This window comes from Canis lupus, chromosome 31 (genome assembly GCF_003254725.2).
Source record: "Canis lupus dingo isolate Sandy chromosome 31, ASM325472v2, whole genome shotgun sequence".
NCBI lineage: Eukaryota > Metazoa > Chordata > Mammalia > Carnivora > Canidae > Canis > Canis lupus.
The window spans coordinates 22,570,025-22,588,549 of NC_064273.1; the positions used below are offsets into that span (position 1 = coordinate 22,570,025).

General features: G+C 37.5%; 2 long non-coding RNA genes and 1 pseudogene across 3 annotated transcripts in view; 1 reads left to right on the forward strand and 2 right to left on the reverse strand.

Moving 5' to 3' along the window:
• The window catches only part of LOC125754104 (histone H3.3A-like), a 68,292-nt pseudogene extending 61,881 nt beyond the window's left edge, over window positions 1-6,411 (reverse strand).
• Window positions 6,412-8,158: 1,747 nt separating this feature from the next.
• Window positions 8,159-18,525, reverse strand: part of LOC112661757 (uncharacterized) — a 43,852-nt gene continuing 33,485 nt past the window's right edge. Inside the window, exons 4-6 of one of the 2 annotated variants that reach the window (XR_003137941.3) lie at window positions 17,310-17,375; window positions 8,969-9,069; window positions 8,159-8,845 (exon numbers count right to left, since the gene is read on the reverse strand). This is a non-coding gene — a long non-coding RNA (uncharacterized LOC112661757). The remainder of the gene's footprint in view (window positions 8,846-8,968; window positions 9,070-17,309; window positions 17,376-18,525) is intronic. The other variant, XR_007407642.1, reaches the window with a different exon arrangement.
• LOC112661756 (uncharacterized) overlaps window positions 17,186-18,525 on the forward strand; it is a 30,960-nt gene continuing 29,620 nt past the window's right edge. The window contains exon 1 of the long non-coding RNA XR_007407641.1: window positions 17,186-17,404. This is a non-coding gene — a long non-coding RNA (uncharacterized LOC112661756). The remainder of the gene's footprint in view (window positions 17,405-18,525) is intronic.

Genomic DNA, 18,525 nt, shown 5'->3' on the forward strand with positions numbered 1-18,525 from the left:
TAGGCAAGAGACCATCCTGGGATGTACCAAGAAGTTGGCCACTTTTAGAAAGGGAGTTCCCTAATCTCTAAAGCAAACGGGAGAGCCTCCAAAATGAGAGTCTGAAAATATATGCAAATATACACCCATGAACCTGCTAAAGAAAAAGGTAATTCACGCACACACATGCACGCATACACACTCAATAATCATGGTAGAAGCTGTGGCTTTCTCTAGGGATTAAGAGATGCTTTTGGGCGAGACTTCTGATAGTGGCATTTCACTTGGATAGACACGAATTAGGAATAAAAATATAAGAAACTTCATCTCATTTACCATTTAAGGGTTGGTTAGCTGAGACTAAGAAAATATTAAAGGGAAAATAGAGCATCAGCAGAGTTCATCCAACATTGTATGTAGGCAGGAATATTCTAGAACACCAAGAGGAATGAGAGGAAGTCACCTGATTCTAAAACTTTACAGTATATTGGAACAGGGAAATAATTGAAAAGCTGGGAAATGTTCAAAGTTTTAGTGGAAAAATATCCATTTTCACATGAACTGATGTTAATTTTCTCTGAAATGTATAACAACTGATATCGAATTTTAATCCTATAATTGCATGAAACATGCATTTCTGGTGTGATCTGTGATGATTTGAGTAGGACTTTAAAAAATAATACACACAAAAAAAATAATACACATACAAATGTGAAACTAATGAGATGTAAATACAAAAATAATATGTATATTTTATGCTCTGCATTTTTTGTAGTTAGGAGCCAATAACAATTGCTGATTTAATATATTTATTTGCAATTAAAATGTAAGTTGAGCACCAGTAGCTATTCATTTTCTTCCATATCAAAAGTTATCAGTAAATCAGAGATATTGAGAACATTTTTATAAATCACTTTTCTTTATTTCAATAGCTTGTCCTTTGCAATGTATTTGTTATCACAAAATACCTGATAACTATTCTGTCTCATTTGGTTATTGCAAGAATAAAATTAAAATAATATTAAGTCTCTTAAGAGCCTTGTTACAAAGAGTTTAGAGAAACGTTTCACTGTAATTAGAAGAAGCTACAGCAATCTACTAAAACCCCACAAAATTTATTTTTTAATTGTGGAAATCTGAAAGCTATTTTGTTTCTATTATAGTTGAGATACTTAGATTAAACACACAAAAGTCAGAGACAAATTAAACTTATTTGCTAATGTTTGGGTGTGCGTTAAGACAAACGATGTTACCTTATTTGACAAAAGGGATTTCGCAAACGTGATTAAGTCAGAGATCTTGAGATGAGGAAATTGGGCTGGATTATTTGGGTAATCACAAGGGTCCTTGTATTAGTATATATATTATATAATTATATATTTTATATATTATTACAATATAATTATAATATATCATATATTATAACACAATATGTAGTTACATAGTTTATTATTTATAATATAATGTATGAAGTATAATATAAATAATGTATAACATACAATAAATAATTATAAATATTTTAAAATATTATAAATATTATATTGTTTATATATTATATATTTTAATATATCAGATATTTACTATATAGTATATATTTATATATTATTTAAAAAATATATATATATGTATATATATATAAAATAAAGAATTGGCTTATTTGATAATGGCAACTGACCCATGTAGACCCAGGAGAGCCAATGGTATAATTCTAGGCTGAATTCAAAAGCCCAAGAACCAGGAGAGCTGGTGGTGTAAGGTCCAGTTCAAGTATAAGTCAAAAATCAGGAGAAAACTGCCATCCTAATTTGAAGAGAGGCAAAGAGAATCCTTTTTCAGATGTTATTCTATTCAGACCTTCAACTGATTGGATGAGGCCCACTCAGTTTGGGGAAAGCAGTCTGTTTTAGTTAGTCTATTGATTCAAATACTAATCTTATCCCCAAACACCCTCATAGACACACTCAGAAATCATGTTTAACCAAACATCTGGCTACCCTGTGACTGGGTCAAGCTGACACATGAAAGTAGCTATCACAGTCCTGACAAAAGGGAGGCAGGAGGGTTAGTCAATAATAGACATGACTGTGGAAGCAAGAGACTGAGTATTGGAAGGAAGGACGCATGAGCCAGCACTAGAAGCTGAAAAAGGGAAACTGATTCCTCCTGAGAGCGTCCGGGAGGAACTAGACCAACAGGCACCTTGGGGGATCAATTTTGGATTTCTGACCTCCAGACGTGAGGTATCAGATTTGTGTTATGTGAAGCCAGTAAAGACTGGTATTTTGTTACAGAAGCCACAGAAAACCAATATTGTGTGTATATATATGTATGTGTGTATGTGCGTGTATGTAATATAACTACATATAATAATTATCTATATTAACTATATATAATTCTTGTGTGTATGGCATATATATTATATGATGGCAACATATTAATATATAATATGATTTTATAATTTTATGTAATTAATAATATAATATAATATATTAATATAATTGTATATAATTACATATCGATTATATATACAAAATTCTATATATGTGTGTATATGTATATGTATATATAAGTGTGTGTAGACATATATATATATATACACACACACACACACACACACATACACACTTCTTGTTTTTAAGACACTTTACCCACTATGGTGTGTTCTCTATAAAAAAAAATAAAACAGGGGCAGCTTTCCTCCTCAGGAGCATTATTATTTATTGAAACTTCTATCATTAATATTCTTTACAGACCATCCGGAAATGCTGTTCACTGGGAGAAAGGAAGCTTGTTTATTTGAAATAGTGTATTAATGTGAAAGAGCACAGACACCAATGTTACTCCAAGAAGACTAATACTATTCAATGTAAAGTGACTTGGGCCTTGGTTTCTCTTGGCCAGTGCAGAAAAGAAGGATAGGCAGCTCTTGTGGCAAATTACAGGTTGAGAAAGTTCAACTTCCAGGCCTTCCCAGACATTTTTCTACTGTGTGTTTTCAGAGAACAAGGCCATCGTATTTCTGGGTTCTAATACCCAACTCTTATTAAGAGGAAAAGGATATGATGTTCAAATTAATTTTTTTGGCAGGAAAGAACTGATACTAACTACAGAATCAGTTAAGCTTTCATTTGCATTTGTAGATGTCCTTGGTTTTGGAGTAATTTTTAGGTGATGATTAGCAATGGGTGGGGGGAAAGCTGGAGGCTTTCTTGTGATCAAGGCATGCATGAGTCTGGTTTTGAAGCCTGCTTACCTCATCTTCAGGTGCCTTGGTGGGTTCACTTAGAAAGCTAAAATGTTCTAAACCCTGGTAAGAGCCCATATAGCTCATATAGGCTAGCAAGAGCTGATAGATAAATATCGAGGAATTCTTAAAACTGATCGTTAAATCACCAGGAGCTTAACATTAGCCATAGGAGAGTACTTACACCACAAAAATTAGCAAAAGCTACAAATCAGGGTTTGTGTTAGCCCTGTCCTTAGAGAACTGGTTTACCTATTCATCACTGTTTATTTCCCTCATTTCTTAAAAATCAGCTTTCTTCTGGGACACCTGAGTGGTTCAGTTGGTTGAGTGTCTGGATCTTGATTTCGGCTCAGGTCATGATCTCAGGGTCATGGGATTGAGCCCTGTGTCTGGCTCTGGGTTCTGTGCTGGATGTGGAACCTGCTTAGGATTTTTTCTCTCCCTCCCCAAGCCCTCATCACAGAGTCTCTCAAAAATAAAAAACAAAAATCTTATGTTTTCCCTGAGCAGTGACACTATTCAGTCAGGGACTTTGGATCTACTCTCTGTGGTTTCTTGTCCTGACACTGCTATTTCCTCCACTCAAGGCCGACTCATCCAAAAGGCAGAAGACAACGTGGTGCCTAGGGCCCGTGATACTCTTAGAGGCCCAGGAAAAGTTTAGTTTCTTTTCAGTCAGGTAAGCAATATGAACATAGTAATAATACATGGATTATATTATATTATATTATATTATATTATATTATATTATATTATATTATATATATATATAAAAGAAGCCTGGATTATATTCATCTACCTACCAACATTTTTAAATATTTTTATGGAGAAAGAAGACCATGAGGGCAGAAGTTTTCAGGGTTCACAGAAGTCATAATGCAGTCCTGTCCACAGGCCACCTTCAGCCCAGCGCTGATGTGGAAAGAAGTGTGTTCTCTCAGCCACCATCTCTTATTAATGATCATCAATATGGCATAATGCATATTGGCAGAACCACTTCAGGTGTCTTTGGCATGGGCTACAATGTTACCTCTAGAAGCCTGACTTAACCCCACATTTCATGTTGTCTTTCCCTGAGTATATCTGTTTTTGACAAATACAAATATAATCTCACCATCTTGGATTGTGATTCTTTCAAAAAGATGGTAAAGAATACCAAACCAATATTTGGGTTCCAATGAATAAAACATCTGCTGCCTCTGTCTTATATTTCAATTCATGCTCAGTTTTTTTGCTAAACTTGTAATCATTCAAGCCAATAGTAAGAATTTCAATGAAATCTCCCACTTCCTTTGATATTTTCTGGTTTATTCATATAGAAGTTTCCACAAGATTTAGGGTTTTTTGTTTTGTTTTCCTTTGTGGTTTTTTTGTTTTTTTTTTTTTTCAGTGGAATCCTATCTACTTAAGTCTTGGCTGCTGGAGTTTATTTTAGGGGTCATTTATTAGGGATGTCAACTAGAGATGGCAACTCTGTGGTGGGCTTTGAGGGATGTTGAGGAATTCCCTCTTAATATCTAGCCTACAGGCCTACTAATAAAGCACTTGAAATAGTCCCATTAAAAATTAGTCTTTCTGGTCACAGTCTTTTTATCTGCATTGAAATCCTTCCTTCAGTTTCTCTTGACCTGTTACTCCTGCATTTCCCCATCCCTTCATCCCATACAGAGATTGTATCTCATATTTAATGGGCAAAGAATCACCAGAGAAACTTATTAAAATGGAATCATCTGGGCCCTACTTTCTAGGATTCCCACTGGTAGGCTTACAGTAGAGATTTGGGATGTATATAGGTCTTACATGATGCTGAGGCAGGCTGAGGGGAGCTGCCTTAAATTCTTTTTGGCTTACACAAAAATGAAGCTTTTTTCTGGTCCTTCACAAATTATGACAAGCCCAGAAACAACTGTTAAAAAGATTAAAGAAGACAATTTTATATTATTTTATTTTTTATTTAAATTCGATTAATTGACATACAATGTATTATTGGTTTCAGAGGTAGAGGTCAGTGATTTATCACTCTTATATAACACCCAGTGCTCATTCCATCACGGCCCTCCTTAATGTCTCCCTCTCTGATTTTGTTTTGTTTTATTTTTTCTTCTCTTCCCCTGTGGTCCCGTTTTGTTTCTTGAATTCCACATATGAGTGAAATCATATAATAATTGTCTTTCTCTGACTGACTTATTTTGCTTAGCCTAATACCCTCTAGTTCTTTTTTTTTTTTTTAATTTTTATTCATTTATGATAGTTACACAGAGAGAGAGAGAGGCGCAGAGACATAGGCAGAGGGAGAAGCAGGCTCCATGCACCGGGAGCCCGACGTGGGATTCGATCCTGGGTCTCCAGGATCGCGCCCTGAGCCAAAGGCAGGCGCCAAACCGCTGCGCCACCCAGGGATCCCTACCCTCTAGTTCTATCCACGTTGTTGTAAATGGCAAGATTTCATTTTTTTGGATGGCTGAGTAGTGTTCCATTGTGTGTGTGTGTGTATACACCACATCTCCTTTATCCATTCATCTGTCAATGGATATCTCCACTCTTGGCATAGTTTAGATATTGTGGACATGGCTGCTATAAACATTGGGGTGCAGATGCCCCTTCAGATCACTTCATTTGTATCTTTCGGGTAAATCCCTAGTAATGCAATTGCTGGATCATAAGGTAGCTCTATTTTCAACTTTTTGAGGAAACTCTACACCGTTTTTCAGAATGGCTGTACAAGCTTGCATTCCCACCAACAGTGTATGAGGGTTGCTGAATCCTCACCAACATTTGTTGTTTCCTGACTGTTAATTTTAGCCAACCCTTATGTGATCACCAAGTCTTGCTTAAAGCTATTGCCCTGCCTCCTACACTAAATTGCTACAATCCCCTCTCTGCCCTTCTTAATGCACCCAGCATGAGGTTTTCAAAGTATAAATGTGGTCAAGTCACTATTGCTTTTCCTGACTCTCTCCTCTTCTCCAGTATGATTTGTTTTAAATTACACTTACATAAAAAATGTAGTTCACAGGCATGGCCCGTCCATAAACCCGCCTGTTCCTCTGTGCCCATTTTACCTCCTCGTGCTGCATGGCTTCACGCCTGCCTTACTTTCGCTTCAGGCCATACTGCTGCTTCCACTCAAATTTCTTTTCCAATCTCCGTACCTCTTTGTCAGTGCTGCAGCAGGCTTTTTGCATTTGCTTTTTCTCCACACCTGGGGTCTGCTTCTCTCCCTTCACTGGTTGGTGACACCCACTTCCTCTTATAGATCTTCAAGATCCTAACCCATGCATCACTTCTCGATTTTAAAATTTTAAAAATATATCAAAATGTATTCAACTAAATGAAATGATCATAGCAGATGTCCTTTGAAAATATTTAATTTTATGAAATTATTGAAATGCTCCCAATCCTAACCACTTAATGTATTAGCTACATATAGTTTCTAGATCCTTACTAACTTTAAGGCTTACACTGTGCAGTATGGTAGCCTCAAGCTACCTAAGTGAACACTTGCAGTGTGGCTAGATCATATATAATCTGTAAGTGTAAGACATACATCAGATTTTGAAGACTTAGCACAGAAGAATGAAGAGAATGTAAACTATTTCATTAATAATTTTTATATTGATTACATGTTCAAATGATAATATTTTGGACATATTTGGTTGAAATATGTTTCTATTGGAGATGTCTTCAAAGAATGCTTAAGTTAATTAATAAATAATCTTTGGATGACTGCAGAATTTCTAAGTAAGAAACAGATACAAAACACTGGTTGGAATTGTAATTCATCCTTATTTTTCCAAGGTCTATAAATTAACAATGTATGAAAATTCCTCTGAAACATATATTTTTAAAATATTTTATTTATTTATTCATGAGAGACACAGAGAGAGGCAGAGACATAGGCAGAGGGAGAAGTAGGCTCCCTGGGGGAACCCAATCCCAGGACCCCGGGATCATGCCTTGAGCTAAAGGCAGATGCCCAACCACTGAGCCTCCCTGGTGCCCCTGAAACATATTTTACTCATGTGTATACTTATATGTTGTACTTCAAATTATTCAAATGACATGATTTGTCTGTTTACGGAGAAAAAGGACAAAATAATTCTTGTTCTTTTTTCTCCAATCCTCCAGTTTTCTGTTGTTTCTGGAGAAAAAAAAAAAAAACATTGATACTTTAGTCAAAAAATATAATATAAATGGCACTCTGGAAAAGTAGAATTATGTGTACATAATAGTGAATGTGATTTTCTCTTTTTTATTAAAAAAGTTATAATTTATCAGGAAGGTAAATTGAATATGATATATATTTTGTATTGCTCAACATAACGATGGGTTAATTATATATATTTTTAAAGATTTTATTTATTTATTCGTGAGAGACACAGAGAAAGAGAGAGGCAGAGACACAGGCAGAGGGAGAAGCAGGCTACCTGCAGGGAGCCCGATGTGGGACTCGAACCCAGGATCACGCCCTGAGCTGAAGGCAGATGCTCAACCCCTGAGCCGCCCAGGCACCCTGGCTAATTATATTTTAAAGATAAAGTTGAGGGATCCCTGGGTGGCGCAGCGGTTTGGCGCCTGCCTTTGGCCCAGGGCGCGATCCCGGAGACCGAGAATCGAATCCCACGTCGGGCTCCAGGTGCATGGAGCCTGCTTCTCCCTCTGCCTGTGTCTCTGCCTCTTTCCCTCTCTCACTGTGTGCCTATCATAAATAAAATAAAATAAAATTAAAAAAATAAAGATAAAGTTGAATGTTTTAAATTGATCACTTTCATGCATATTTATATTTGTGCATACTTTATACATACAGAGTATATAAACAGATCTTTAACCACAAGTTGTTAAATAAATAATGTAGAAAAGCAACAAATTAAATTAAAATTAAAATTGGGGTCTTTTTTTTCTGTGAAATGACTAAGTTACTTTATGCCCAGATTGGCAAAGGTAACTTATGTTCCTCAAATACTCTTAACATGTTTAAGTGCAAGAGTGGTACAATAAATGATTATGGAAATGCTTTGTTGTTAGGATTATTTACTTACAAATCCTTTTCATTTTTAGTCATGAGAAACCTAGGCAGGTTGGTGGCTACTGTGTTAGTCAGCTTCGGCTGCTATAACAAATACTACAGACTGGATGGTTGAAAATATAGAAATTTATTTCCTCACAGTTCTGGAGGATGGAAGTTTGAGATCAAGAAATTATCATGGTCTGTTTGTGGTGAGAGCCCCCATCCTAGTCTGTATTTTCATGGACTTCTGTTGGTTCCTGTGCACAGAAAGAGAGTGGAACTCTCTAGTGTCTCTTTTTATAAGGACATTAATCCTATTGGATTAGGGTCCCCCCACCATGAGCTCATTTAATCATGACTACTTCCCTATTCTGAATACAGCCACACTGGCAGTTAGGACTTTAACATACAAACTTTGGGAGGGGCATAGACATTCAGTCCGTAACAGGGTATTGAGTCAACACGCAGAAGTCATCAAAAGCCACTTGCCCATTTCAGTCTTCATTAGATGCAATAGCCAAGTCATGTGCACTTCATCTTAGAACAGTTACAAATCTTGTGAAAGCTTCAGCTGATTTAGTTCTAGGTTTTCCGTTAAAATGAAGGACTTCCTACACAGACAAAGCACACTCAGAATTTCTCTGCTGGCCACCTTCTTTCCCGTTGCTACAAAACTCTAAGCCCAGCCACTCCCTTTCTCTTACCAGAAGAAGGAGAATGCCATGATTGCTCACCTGTTAGGAAAGTCTCCAAGCCCTGCAGAGACCCGGTAGAGACTCCCCTGAATATCCTTCATTTAGTTTTGTTTTGTGATGGCTTAACTTCAAAAGAAAACCTGAAAATTGCCATGCAAGTTATGTTATAACAGATCTGAATTTACTCTTGAAATATAAGTCACTCCCCCAAAATAACTCAGTTCAAATGGTGAAATTAATTTTCCATGCCCAGATCTGCCAGCTAGCAAAAGATAAAAGAGCAATTATTTACACTAAAAGTAAGTATGATTTGGGGCTAGTCCATGACTTCAAATGCTATAGTTTTTCTTAACTTCTGCAGAAAATCTTATGAAAACAAGTTTAAAAAAACAATATGCTTTTCTATTACCTAAGGAGTTAGACGTAATAATAGTGGAGTGTAGCAAAAATGCTTTGGGGTATTATCCATAATAGCACAGCTCAACTAGCAGTGATATTGACTCAATATTGGTGAGGTAATTTTAAGAGCATTTCTGAGGATGTTTGCAAGGCAGGTCCTACCCAGCCACATCATAATTCTGATAAGACTATTAAAATAAGAAATGGATAGGAACCAAATGGACTGTGAGATATTCTGGTAATTGTTTATTCTCAGAATGGATTGAGTCTTCTTGGAGTCTCTGATATAATAGATATACTCTGTCCTAAAGAATGGCATTCCATTATTCAGTGTGATTTCTGAGAACTGGAGAGCTTTAGTTGTACCTTTAGGAGCTATTCCAGTATTCTATGAGGCCAGCTGTCTCTGGATGGCACAGGGGGTTGTCATGAGGCACTCCCATACTCTGGTTTATTGGCTATGCCATGTGCAATTCCCTGGCTGTGAAAAAAGGCATCCTATAAGCACCCCCTGATAAGAATGCTAGCTAAGGTTCTGCTCAGGAAAGGAAAATCCATATTTGAATAGTGTAGTGCCTGTCCTAATAAGGACAAACCACTGGCCTCCAAGGTGGAAGGGATCCAATCTATATTGGGGTGTTATGGGTTAAATTGTATCCCCGAAAGTTTAATGTGTTTAATTCCTATTACCTAGTATATCAGGATGTGTGTGATCTTTGGAAATAGGATCATTATAGATGTAATTAGTTGAATAGGGTCATACTTGAATAGGGTGAGCTCTTAATCCAATATGCCCAGTGTCCTTATAAAAAGGAGAAATTGGACATAGATACACGAAATGCAGAGAAAATTATGTGAAGATGAAGGCGGAAAGCAGTGAGTGCTTCTATAAGCTAAGAAACACCAAAGATTGCCCATAAAAGCACCAGGAGTTGGGAGAGAGTCTTGGAATAGATTTTTCCTCACAGCCCTCAGAAGGAACCAACCCTGCTGACATCTTGATCCCAGTCTTTTAGCCTCCAGAACTGTGAGACAATAAATTTCTGTTGGTTGAACTACTCAGTTTGAGGTACTTTGCTATAGTACCTTTAGCAAGCTAATATATCAGGGTCTTAGTGTTGGTTTCCTTTGCTGACGAGTAGGGCATTCAGAGGCAGGAGTAGCTTGACCTACTTTAGTGAGACTCCATGCTGTTGGGCTCTATCTTTGCCACTGTGACCGCTCTGGCCATCATGCAGTACTGCGGTGGTCAACGACAAGGACTGACAACGTGGCCAAGTCATTTTGTCTTTTAGGTTGTTTTAGTGCTTTTCCAGTGGTGGGCATTAGCATTTAATTCCCATTTAGTACTCACCCTCATAGGTCATCCACAGGCCTCTACCATAGACTTGCTTGACTCTACTTTCCCAGTCCTTTGCTTCCCAGGTCCTTGACCTGACATCTGCACTATTGGCCACTGCAGGGAACTCTATGCCTGGTCTCACTTTGGGCTACTTTTCCTTGCACACAAAGTGAATCACTAAATATGCTGCTCATAGCTCTATTGGGAAGAATTTCTTTTTCTACTATTTTTCAAGGCTACCACTACATGTATCTGTAAGGCAGCTACCATCCATTTTTGGCTTGTACCCATGAACTGAGAAAGTCCATCTATAAATCAACTTAGACTTTTTCCTCGTCTTTCAGCTGGTTGTATGGGTCCCTTCATATGGCCATGCATGCAGGTCAAGGGAAGGACATTGGGTAACATGGCGGTTCTGAGCTACCTGCAGCCTATTCTACCCTGTTGGGACTCAATCCACATGTACTATTTTCATCTCATGATGGATTGCTGCTGGAATCCTCTGAATTTATGATGTGAGTCCAGCAGATTCAGCTCATCATGAGCATTTTTGAATACACAGATACTGGTATCCTACAGTTGAGTGTCCCATCTCTACTAGGACTCAGAGATATGCCAAAGGCCGTTTCTCAAACACTATAATTCCTACTATAGGTGGAATGGCCTTGTTTCAGGATCCCAGGAACCTATGTTGTGACTCTCCCCCTGGAGCTTATCACACGTTCCATATTGCATCTTCTCCTACCACCCATCCATACCTCCAACACCATAGGACTGCTTTAGTGTCCTTTTCTGCTCTGGGCCTAACTCAATGCTGGCAGCCTTCTTTGTTATGCAGGACATAACCTACAGAACCCAAAGAGGCCTGCCACACTTTATGCTTCCTTCTTTTGATAGAGGATGTAAGAGGCAGCAATTTGTTGTTTAATTTTAGTCTTGCACGTCCCTGATCATGGGACCTCCTAAGTGGCTCTGCTGAGCAATGAGTGAGCCATTCTCAAGTCCTGTTCTTACTGACTATTTTATCAGATTATATCTGGTACCATTTGTGTTAGTCCAAGAAGAAGCAGGTTCAAATGATTAAAAAAAAAACAAAAACAAAAAACACCTGTGAGAAAAAATGGTGAGAAAGCAGGGACAGCCTGGGAGAGCCATCAGCACTCAGGTAATTCTGAACCTGAGTGAAGGAGAAGATAAGAATGTTGGATGAAAGCATCCTGGACCACTGTGCAATCTAGGAAGTCAGCAAAGCCACTGGGGTGTCCACAATGCACAGTTGCTCACTATAGAAGTTTTCTGCACCCCAGGTTTGGCACTGTCTTAGTATCATTGAAGAGCTTACTCACTTGCTGGCAACAACCTATGGGAAGCATGGTGTCCATTCAAACATGGTGGTAGATTTTGGAAAGCAGAAGCTGGAGCCTGGGTCACTTCTACCCCCTCTAGTTGGAGTTCTGCAACATGCACTCTCATGGCCACCAAAATACCCTCCCGCTTTTTTAAGGTGTGGAGCCTGACACAGGACTTGAACTCATGACCCTGACATCAAGACCTGTGATCAAGAGTCAGACACTTGACCAACTGAGCCACCCAGGCACCCCACAAAATACACTTATATAGGTTCCTCCTGGTGAATATCTTATGAAATTAACCTATATTTCAGTCTTGTAAAAATTGAACCTTAACCCAACATCAATAAAACATTTCTACTGAAGTTATTACAAAAGTTCATGGGCATGTGACTTTTGTAGTCTCACGTAGCACTGCCTTGAGAATTTCAGGATGGTTTAATGTTTTGCTGTTGCCATCTTGAAATTCTTAATACTTTTTGAACAAATGGGTTGCTATTTCAATTTTCATTAGATCCGGCAAATTATATAGCCAGACCTGTCAACCCTACGAGAGAAACGTAGTCCATCAGGAGTGAAAAACACTGGGGCTTTTTGGCTGAAATATTGTTTGTTCTCTTCAGAGATATTCCAGAAAGCTTTTTAGCAGCTGTTTCACTCCACTCTGAAAAGTTTCCCATTTTAAGAGACCAATCATCAGCTCACTTCTGTTGAGATATTTAATACTTAAATTTCCACTGGATTCTATACCCCTGTAAATGACTGTTGTTTATGAGAACGCAACTTCTGCTCTGTAGGTCCAACAAAACAGCTTGAATTCAGTAACCCGCATTATCATGCTCAATTATATAGCATTTTATTTCCTTTTATTAAGCCAAAGGGCAGTTTATGCTTAGGATAAACACATCTGGTTATGCCTACATAAATATTATATATCATGTAAAAAAATCTATAACTAGGGGAAAAAAGCCAACCAGATCTGTAGAAAAGACCCAGATGAATGTGGGGACATATTTTCATTTCCTGGGTTTGGTAATTTAGACTCTTGTTTCAGGTTGTCTTACAAAGACTAATCAGCACTTTTCCCACTGGTGATTAAGGGAGTTACAGTTAGCCAGTGGATCCTTTCCAGAATCTTAAGAGTTATTGGACAGTCATTGTCACATCAGATGGTTCGCCTCCACCTCCTCTAGCAAAGGGAGCAAAAAGGACTAACCCAAGTCCAGCTATAGACAATCTGCTCCAGAAAATCCCCTAATAGGGAAAATTCAGGCAATCATAACAATAATATTGTATATCCATGTCCTGCAGGCTAATTTTGTCTCCCCTTGGCCAAAAGAGGGTACTAAGAAGACAAAAGTAGCCTTGATGGCTTCAGCAGAGCTGGCCTGGCTCTAACAGTTGGGCCATGATGTTCTGATGAATATAAAGAATGTCACAGAACATATCAGACAAGGCCACTCTGTGACTGTGATGGGGCAAAGGGAAAACAAGGCTACTTGTTTTTATGGAATTTTATGGAATCATGTCTGACTGAGCACAGCCAAAACTCAAGACCATTGTCCAAATCACAAAATGACCAGACACCCTCCTCCTTTAGCTACTTGAGAGACTGGCATTTCTTTACCAATTGTAACTTTACCTTCATTCTCCTACCTTTACATAAAAAAATGTTGAGGTAACTTACTTTCTGACAGCACTTAATTCAGAGCAAAACTATGTTTTCTTGAAACTTCTCCAAAATCATGAAACATAAGCCCCCAATTCTACAACCCGCGTGACACGCTTTCATTGAGAGGTTCCATGACTCACCAGGCGTGTATTTCTCCCTCATAACCAATGCACCAGTAAACCCAGCTTTGACTACAGGTTGTTCCTGGTGGACTACAGCTAGAGGGCGCTGATAGTTCTGATCAGTTTTTAAATTTTGATGATATCTTTACTTGTAGGATAAACACAGAAATGTAAAGGCAAGAATTGTATCGATTTTATTTACATCGTATTCACAAGGGCTGTACAAAGCCTGATATTTTGTATTCTGTTAATAAATACTTGTTGAATGAATGGAGAAGAAAGTAAATCTGAGAATATAAAAAAATCAATATATTTGACTTGAAAAAGTTGAAAAAAAAAAGATTCTTTTTACTTTGTAAAACTCCATAAGCAAATTTCACCAAGCATGACAAGCATAGAATGAACGTCCTTATCTTATAAAGACCTACCTTAAAAACAGAGTCACAACAATGGGATATTATTTAGTCATAAAAAGGGAGGAAGTACTGATAATACACTATAGCATGAATGAAGCTTGAGATATAATTTATATACTTACTTATATTTGTATGATACACTCAATTATCTAAATGGGCAAATTATATGAATATAATTATATAAATTATATCTCCATAAAGCTCTTACCAAAAAAAAAAAAAAAAGACCATCAATAGAGTATTTTCTACTTATTAGAGATGATACTCTTGAGATTTTTAATGACATGGAAACACACTATTAATACAATGCTATGCAGAATGGCAAGACACGGAAATAAATACACATTATTTTGTAAAATATATTTATACACACAAAATAAAAGGAAATGCCCTAAAAGGTTAATGCTATTTATATCTATGCTTCAAGTGATTTTTAGTTTTCATTGCATAGTTTTCATATTTTCCAAATATTCCATAATGAGAAGATATTACTTATAATCAGAACAATATTACAGAAATATTTGGCTAAAATACTATGATTTTTGTCTTGACATAGCTCTATTGCAAAATAGAGAAAAAAAAAAGCTTTGGTTTCTTTCAAGGTAACCAGGCCTCAGAGAGGACACAGGAAATATATACACATGAAAACGGTGTTTTTTGTTTTTTGTTGTTGTTGTTGTTGTTTTTGACACATAACGATCACTTTCTCAAGAGAATGGCCTGCCAGGAATTAACACTTTCTCATGACATTTAGTGATGATAATTAAGGCAAAATTACCCACAAAGTCAAAGGCAAAATTTTAATTTTTCATAACACATCATAAGAATAGTATGTCCTAAAGAAGGCAGCATTAAAATGCTTGTCATTCCATTTATGACTTCCCAGAAATGAAAGAAAAAGTTCTGATCTTAAAAAATCCAAACTCTTCTTTAAAACACTGTATAAGAAAATCTCAAGTGGTATATACAGATGCTAAATGTAAACTACATATGAGTTTTGTAGAGAGAATTTTGAAAGCTATAATGACGTGTAGAAGAAAGGGAAGATGAATTTATTAAAGAAGGTGAAGCTGGGGAAAAATGAGGTCTAGTATGAGAAAGAATATGAAAGGGGAGCAAGAATTTTGGTAAATAATTTAAAAAGTAATATTATGTTACAGGATGCAACTGGCTACTAATGTCCTCATCAGAAATATACATAGGAAATGAGCAGCACAGTCTGCCCTAAAGAAGCTTCATATTAGTTGGGGATACCAAACAAGATTAAAAAATACATAAGGATGTTTCTGGAATAATACATGTCAATAGTAAATTCACATGACTATGCATAGACATTAAGAATACATAGCGAAAGAGTGGGAAGTAGCCCTGGCATTCAGCTCCTGCAAATCAGGTAGTTAGATTAGGAGTGTATCCTGGACATAAAGGACTTAAAGTCTCCTCCAAACCCAGAAATAGATTTTACTCTCAGAAGAGAATCTTAACTGACCAAGCTGTCTTAATTCATCAGTTCTCTTTTCAGAAGTCTTCTTAAGTACTTCTCCCTGTCTAGTCACCTCTGTTTCTGGTTCCCTGCTTCCCATCACTTGGTTTTGATTCTAATTCTGCCTAGAATCTCAGTTCGGTAGGTGTTATGGACTGAATGATTGTGTCCCCCTAAAATTCCTATGTTAAAGCCCTTGGACATGGGGCTTTCAGAAGGTAATCAGAGCAAGAATAGGTCAGGAGGGTGGGGGCTTCATGATGGGATTAGTGCCCTCATAAGAAGAGTCTGGAGAGCTTGCTTTATCTCTCTCTCTCTCTCTCTCTCTCTCTCTCTCTGTCTTTCTCTTTCTCTCTGCCATGTGAGGACACAGCCAGAAGGTGGCAACGTGGCAAGGCAGGATAAGAGTCTTCCCCAAACCCAATCATGCTGGTACCTTGGTCTCTGACTTTCTGCTTTCAGAACTGTGAGAAATCAATTTCTTTTGTGTAAGACACCTAGTATATGGTATTTTGTTATGGCAGCCCAAACTGACTTATACAATTGACTGTCTCCATTGCCCCTTAAAGAACTTATGTTTTAAGACATTTTAGGGACATCTGGGTGGCTCAGCAGTTGAGCATCTGCCTTTGGCTCAAGGCGTGATCCTGAGGTCCAGGATTGAGTCTCACATCGAGTCCCACATCTGGCTCCTTGTGGGGAGCTGGATTCTCCCTCTGCCTCTCTCTCTCTCTCTCTCTCTCTCTCTGTATCTTTTATGAATAAATAAATAAAATCTTTTAAAAAGACGTTTTAAGTAGTGGAACTTTGGTAGGAAAATAAAACAGTAAAAACTGTTACTCCTATGAAATAACCAATGTAATTAGTGTGTCTGTAGATTTTGTAAAATTCCACAACCAAAAGCAAGTGTGTGCCTTGGTCTCTCCTTATTAAGATATTTTATATAAATTTTCTATCCTAATCGCTTGAAACCAGTTTTAATCAATCATTTGATTCTCTTAAAAATAGGGATGAGGAATAGTATTTTCCTGTATGCTGTCCGCTTGTTTTCATTACGATAAAATAGGAACGACCTGAAGAAACAATGACTTTGCTATTTTTTCGTATCCAAAACATTAATTAGCATTACTTTTGAAAATCTGTCTTGGAAAAATATTTTTGTGTGTGTTATCACACTGCATTCATTTAAGCAGTCAGTATAAATCACTCTTTCTATATGATTTATTTGATCAGGCTTCATAAAACTGCCTTTTGTAGTAAATTAGTCTGGCAGGCACACGGGTAGATCACGTTCTTAGAACTTGATTCTTGCTCTGTTGTATTACTGACGTTTTTCAGCTGTGCTGATGTGCTTCTGGCAACGGATTCTGTGAACCTTTTCAGAGTGAAACCATGTTTGTCATGCTCCATGGTGAGGAACTTTAAGTCCTTACCCAAGCATGCATGCAGGAGCTGGAGGAGATATAATTTACTTCCTGAGAAGCTGGCTGTACCTATCAGAATGCTGGCAGTCCACCTGTCCTGGCATTTCACACAGGGCTCATTTTCCAAGCCCAAGAAATATAAACTGTTGTCTCTAATTAACAGTAGAGCATACCTATTATCCAAGTCCTGGATGAAATTATCCTGCTGCTTGGTCTGGCATAAAGCTTCTATCAAAGTCCTGGTGGAAAGAAAAGACATTTCCAGAAGGTAATTTAGGAGACAAGCTGTATGGCCATTTTTCTAAGTAATTTAAGTGAATCCTTTGGATCAAAATATCATGTTATGGCTGCATATTTCATTACAGTGCCTGAGTGTATAACATATCTACCTTCACTGGACTATATTCTAATGGCAGCTTTGGACTTCCTGGTAAAGCCACAGAGATCCAGGAACTGAATTCACCATAAGAGCTGAGAGAGTAAAAAAAAAAAGAAAAAAAAAAAGCTGAGAGAGTTATGATATGTCACATTTTCCTGTTCACTTTGGATTCTAGGCTGTGTAGTTAGAACTTGTCTTGATACTAAGCTAAGGTGTGGTATATTTGTTTTTCTCATTTTTTAAAAAGATTTTATTTATTCACGAGAGACACAGAGAGAGAGAGAATGAGAGAGAGAGAGAGAGAGAGGGGCAGAGACACAGGCAGAGAGAAGCAGGCTCCATGCCGGGGGCCCAATGTGGGACTCAATCCTGGGACTCCAGGACCACGCCCTGGGCCAAAGGCAGGCGCTAAACCCCTGAGCCACCCAGGGATCCCCCTGTTTTTCTCATTTTAATTCTCTTTTGTTCCTTTTCTGTGTTGCTATTTTTATTGTGTTCCTTTCCCTCAATAACTCTCTTCAAATTTTTATTTTTCTCTATAATGGAAAAGTAGAAATATGTGATAATTTGGTTTTAAAAATTAATGTTCAAAATAAGAACTGTATAAAGTTAAATTGATTCATTATATCCTAAAGGTTTAATCCCACAGATTCCTCTCAAGAAAAAGAGAATTCAGTACCCATCCATGCTGACGGTATAAGGTGGGCCACCCCAATCCTCCTCACACTGACAATAGAGCAGGCATTACCTGAGAATCTGCTGATAAGAGACAAAAAATGATTATGGCCTCCTTCTTTCTCTCAAAAGTATGTAACACTTCATGAAATCTAAAGGGAGTTATAACTGTCCAAAAACTGCCAACACAAGGGATTACTAGGTTGTACTCAAGTGTGCTCGAAGCTTTATCATACACCTTGATCCTATTTCTGTGGACTTATGAGTAGGGCATGGAAAATTCTGGCTTGCTATTTCATCTAAACTTTACATACTAAGATAGATTAAAGATTGCC